Source organism: Adiantum capillus-veneris, chromosome 21 (genome assembly GCF_014529385.1).
Source record: "Adiantum capillus-veneris isolate H3 chromosome 21, ASM1452938v2, whole genome shotgun sequence".
In the NCBI taxonomy this organism is placed as follows: Eukaryota; Viridiplantae; Streptophyta; class Polypodiopsida; order Polypodiales; family Pteridaceae; genus Adiantum; species Adiantum capillus-veneris.
In genome coordinates, this window is record NC_140951.1 from 141,538,060 (window position 1) to 141,544,318 (window position 6,259).

The 6,259-nt window shown below is 39.5% G+C and overlaps 1 pseudogene; it reads right to left on the reverse strand.

The window, feature by feature from the left end:
- Positions 1-3,015: 3,015 nt before the first annotated feature.
- Positions 3,016-3,831, reverse strand: LOC147431845 (uncharacterized; annotated as a pseudogene).
- Between the last annotated feature and the right edge of the window lie 2,428 nt (positions 3,832-6,259).

Sequence of the window (6,259 nt, forward strand, 5' to 3'; positions counted from 1 at the left end):
TACCATACAAAGCTAACATCATTCTGTTTGATGTATCCCTTAAACTCGTGAATGATTGCACACTTGTGGCAGTGGATGCAAAATCATTTGCAAATTTAACAGTCTTTTCTACATTCGGTGATATCTCGACACCTTGACTAAATTCATGCAAGAATTTGTCGTTCAAAGAATCAATTTTCAGCTTTTCAGGTGCCTGTGCATCCTTATGCTGATTTTGAATTTGCAGTGTTCTTATTGGTGCTTTTGATGGTAATGCAAAATCATCTGATTGCATGAGAAGTGACGAGTTAAATGCACTTACATCAAGATTCGCATTTCCAATTTGCTATGTACCTTGCTTGTTGTCAGTTGATGTGTCCCTGTTGTTTGGATTTCTTGGACAATCTTCAAAAAAATGTCCACTTTTTCGTCCACAATCTGAGAAATATGCCATGATTGGTGGTATTTCAATTGGCTCTGTCATGTCAAGCTCTAGCTGAGAAGTTTCAGCTTCTGTACTTGCCAAGTTGTCGGCGTCTTCTTTTAAAACACTGAGCATCAAGCTGTAGATTGCTCCGTCTTGACCTTTGTACCGTCTTTGGCTTTGTTCTCCAATTAGATTGGCTTCTATTGGTTGATCTGTTGGATCTTCCATTTCTGGTTCTCAATTATAGATCTGACCAATGTAATACATGTACAATGACACTGCTTGCATATGCACTAACTGGATGCTTTGCGGACTTGTGCTCGTCTCTAGATAAACACTTGGGTTGATTTTTTGTACCTCTATATGCACTTCATCTTTGAGCTTGCAATACCTGGCTCCACTAAAGTCTGTGAATTTCTGGGAGTTCTCTAAATCTGGCTTTACTCTGATCAACAAGATCATGGCTTCTGTGCTGCTTTTACTTCTCATTAGATATCTATGGCCCTCTGAATCTATGTACAAGACTTTGTCTCCATTGTAGCTATATAGCTGCAAAATTTGTTCTGTTGCAGTTGTGCATGTGTTGCCACTGCTACTAGTTTGCTCTGTTGTACTTGAACTCACAGCTCGATTTGAGTCCATGTTGACTTAATTCACAAAAACTGTCAATTGGTAGATTTTGGTATTGATTAGCAAAATTTATGCTGCTCGTACTAGCCTAATCTACAATCGTATGCAAGTTGTGCTCCTGTTTGTCCAAATGGAAGCTAATTTGCAGTGCAATTACTCGCACTAGCCAATTTCTAGCATGCAGAATTTTTGAAAATTGAATGCCGCTCAACTTCTTCGAGTTGGTCGATTTTCATCTTGATTTTGATAAATTTAAAACTTTCGGCCGCTCACGGCTTTAAGTTGGTCGTTTTGCTCGCTTTTTTCGGCTGTCCCTGGTTCGCTTTTGCACGGTTTGCTTGATGTGCGGTGTTTGTTCGATGTGCAATACTCTTTTCGGCTTTGCCTTTTCGACTTGTTCGCTTTTGTGCGGTTTGCCCGGTGTGCAATGTTTGCTCGATATGCGGTACTCTTTTTGGCTTTGCCTTTTCCACTTGTTCGCTTTTGTGCAGTTTTCCCGACGTGTGACTTTTTCCAGCGGTGCGTGTGTTTTTGGCATTTCGGCCTCGTTCTAGCTTTTTTTGACTCTTTCTGATTTTTTCTGGCTTTTCTAGCACTTTCGGTGACTTTCTTTTTATTTTTCCTAGTTATTTTGTGAAACTTTGAATTTTCTAATAATTTTAGTATTTTTAATGATTTTTTTGAAAAAGTTTTGATTTTTTACAATTTTTCTGTGAATACGTAATTTTTTTGTGAATTTTTTAGTTTTTCCATGAATTTTAGAATGTTTTGTGTTTTTTACTTTTTTGGTGATTTTTTTGGTCAATTTTTTATTTCTATAGAATTTTCTAAGATGTTTTTATTTTTTTATGAGTTCTTTTTGTGAAATTTATATGTTTTTTTAATCAATTTTCTATGAATTTTTAATCCTTTTTTATTTTATTCTCTTTTTTATTAATTTTTTGTGATTTTTATGAATTTAATTCTCTTTTGGTGAATTTTTATTTGTTTTTTATTGGTTTTTTGGGTAACTTTTTGGTCTCCTTTTTGAGTTTATTGATTTTTAAATCGTTTTTATGGGTTTTTAATGTGTTTGTTTGTTTGTTTTCTTTTTTGTTTTTTTGTTTTTTCTAAATCCCTTTTATTGAATTTTTATGAGTTTTCTATTTTTTCTTTTAAATGAATTTTCTGAGTTTTCTATTATTTTTTGAATAAATAAATAAACTTAAATTAAATAAAAACAAACAACAAATTTTTTTTTTGGTCTTTTACCCCTGGCTTGCCTGGTTGAATCATGTGCACGACGGGTGGCGTTGATCTGCAGGGTCTAGTGCGCGCGTGGCTCCTGTCAGCGAAAGCTACGGTAGGGCAGAGGAAATACGCACTAGATGACGCGGCAACTGCAACGGCGGCAGGGAGAGAGTGGCTTGGTGGCTTGGCGCACACTGCAGGCAGCGTGAAGAACGAGACAAAAAAGGCTTGGAGTGGGGTCACGGGTGTACGCTAGAGAGAGGGAGAGAGTTAAGAGGGAGAGAGAGAAAAAGGCAGGGGACACGCAGGGAGTGAGGGAGAATGAGAGAGAGAGAGAGAGAGAGAGAGAGAGAGAGAGAGAGAGAGAGAGAGAGAGAGAGAGAGAGAGAGAGAGAGTGAGAGTTAGAGAGTGAGTGGATGGGTTAAGGAGGGAGAGAGAGAGAGAGAGAGAGAGAGAGAGAGAGAAAGAGAGAGAGAGAGAGAGAGAGAGAGAGAGTTAAGAGGGAGAGAAAAAGGCAAGAGACACGCGCACACGGCGGGGTCCGTGCCTGCTGGCGAGTGGCAGAAAGCACGAGAGAGAGAGAGAGAGAGAGAGAGAGAGAGAGAGAGAGAGAGAGAGAGAGAGAGAGAGAGAGAGAGAGAGAGAGAGATAGATTAATTATATTATCATCCACGGAGGTCATATATGACCTATGGGACCAAAAAAAAACAAAACAGTACAATGGATAGGGTTGTCATATACATCTTAGTTAAGGACTGAGGGTCCAACGGGGGATAAACAAGAAAAGAGAACAAGAAAAAACCTTAGAGGGAGCAAGTGGGAGGGAGGCTGGTTTAGGAGTTCGAAACTCCTGGATGATGGCTTTACCTCCTCGGTACACTGCCCATTTTCCTGCTGCACGTGCTTCGCGTACCTTTTGAAGTTCTACTTTTTTTTGTTTGAGTTGAGCGGGTGTAAGATCTTCCGCAAACCAAAATTTAGTGTCTTGGAGAAGCCTTGATTGTTGAAGGAGTTTGATTCGATCCGATTTAGTCTTGAGAGTGAGGATGGCATGGTTGGTTCGATACTCGTGTGTAACTACGGTGATTGCCTCTTCATCCTATTGTATCATGGGGAGTGCCGCTTGAATTAGAGGAAGTGCCTTACCAAATTCGATGTCCCCCTCCCCTTTCCAGCCGCTTGGAAGCCCGCCGATGCGGACATTGAGGGCGATTTCATCTTGCCTTTGTCGTTCGCGTAGCGTAGAAGCCACACGGACTTCAACTTTGTTAGAGATGACCTCTTGCACGTGATTCTTGACAGCCTTTGTGAGGGTGGTTTCTACATCTACCTTCGTTTTCTTGAGCTTGGCTTCCATCTGCTCGATCTCTTCTTTCTTGTCTTTCTCCATTGTGGTGAGCCGAAGCTCAATGGCAATAATTCTTTGTTTCAGCTCGTCGTTCTCCTTGCGGATCCTTTCAACTTCATTTTGGAGGCGGATAGTGATGTCTAGCTTTGGGGGCGTTGCCACAACCCCGGCAAAGGTAAGTTTGTTGCGGGACGAAGCCCTAGTAGCCATGCTCATGTAATTGTGGCTTCTTGTGGTGTGACTCTGGTTAATGTTAGAGCTCGAGGCTTTTGAGGCCAGCAGAGCCAGTCAATGTTGAAAAATCGAATCGATGGCAGGCAAAGCTTCCCTCGCAAAAGACTACCCCTGTGAGTAAGACAAAGAGAGAGAGAGAGAGAGAGAGAGAATAAGACAAAGAGAGAGAGAATAGGAGTGTGTGTGTAGAGAGGGGTTCACGCAGGGGAGAGAGCAGTAGAGGGAGTTAGGGCTAGAAAAAAACATTTTTTCTAACAGAAGAAAATAAGGGCAACTTGAAATTTTACCAGTTTTTTAAGGAAAAATTTGAAGCTTTTGCCGATATTTACACAAAAACTTGTGTAAATTTGCCCGGTTTTCTTCAAGGCAAGCTCAAAATCTAACCGAGATTTTATGATGTCAGCCGGTTAAAATACACTGGTTTTATGAGAGAGAGAGAGAGAGTGAGAGGGAAAGGTGGGTTCACGCGTAGAGGGAAGAAGAAGAAAAGAAGTATTTTATGCGCCGCAAGGCACGGTACCGAAGCTCGAAACCCGCTTTCTTTTATTTATTATTTATTTCTTTATTTTCAAATTTCCAAGAAATGCCAAAAATTAGCCGAAACTCCAAAAATTTTCCAAAAAATTCTAGGAATCTTAGAAAATCATCGTCATTCACAACAGAGCATTTCCGACACGCAAAAGCACACCGAAAATAGCAATCATCAACCCGGTCTCCGAAAATAGCAAAACGCTCAAAACTCGACCACGGAGGGCACGAATGTGAACAAAATGATTCCATAAATACGCACACACAAAATAGCTAGTAAAGATCGCAAAATCAAATTTTCATGCAATTATCCAAAAATTAATGCAAAAATTAGCAAAAAACTGCCAAAAGTCTACAAAAAATATCCGAAAAATACTCAAAAAAATTCTACAAATTCTCCACACATTGGGAAATAGTGCAGCCAAATAAAATTGCCAAAATCACATCAATTCAATTGCCAACAATTTTATCAATAAAATCAAACTAGGCAATTAAACCGTCAAAATTACCGACAAAATTAAGTCAAAAATTGACGCAATTAGAGTGTGTAAATCCCAGTTTTGAGCACAAAAATGCAGCATTTAATTCATTACACACATCCTTTATGCAATCAAAACATTGAATTAACCATGCAAATTAAACACTTTTTTAGGTGTGCGCACACACACTAAAAAATTGGCAGTTTTTACCAATCTTTAGGTGCGCATACAAAAGGGTTAAACTTGTCGGACTTGCAATGTGACTTCACAAATCATTAGTTGGGCATGAGAAAACACAAATCAATCATCACAATTGAAAAATCATAATGCACACATTGATTTCTCGGTGCTCAAACATGGGCAAAATAGTGCACACACACCTAAAATTAGCATACACACACTCAATTAAAATGCACACACACTTGATTTTAGTGCACACATACTTGAAATTGACCATCCACGCATGCAATTAACTCAATTAGGCATCCAATTAGCAACACACATTCACCAATTAACAATTGAAACTTGTTAAATCATACACCACCAAATCTTAAAAATTTCGGCATTACGACCGCGTGAAAACGAAAAATCCCAAAATTTTCAATCTATAGCATCAACATAGCATAGCATTAACATTGCATCATGGTGGGATTTCTACACAATTCTACACATCTCTAGATTTTAGGGAGGTTGAGAATACCACCTTAATTACCTTTCCGTTAAAGATCAATTGAATGGTCGAATGCTCCAATCTTTCATAGCAAATTAGTAAGTTAGCAAAAATTAGTCAAATTAGCAAGGGGTTGGTGTGAAATTAGAGTGTGTAAACACACAATTGGCAAGATATGGTAACACATTAGGGAATTATGAACACAATGCTTCATGCACACACATTCAAAATCCACAAAAACATAAACACACAAGTGAAATTAGTGAGGGAACGCATTCGTTTATGCCACAATTACCACTAGCGTAGGCCATCGTCCCCGGCAACAACACCAAATGTTAAGGGTCCCATCGTTGCAAGCTCCAATGACCAATAATTATCAATCCGGAGGGATGAGCTACCCGGCTAGGGCATGGAAACACTCACACGGTTAGTGAGCTAATCATGGCAACACAAATGGTTAACTCTACAAGGTAAGCTTCTCGGCCTATGGAGGAGCTAAGACGTAATGAAGGGCAATCTCCATATCCACTTCTCTTCACCTCTAATCAACCCAATCACACACACTACAATTGCAAGACGCACACAAGACTAATCCTATCATGCAACACACTAATGGCAAGCACATACATAGATCTATCGAGCACCACAGTCCAATCAAACCTACATGCACACACAAGCAAGAGAGGGAAATCACACAAGATTAGAGAGAGATTAACCACTAATTAGTTAAGAT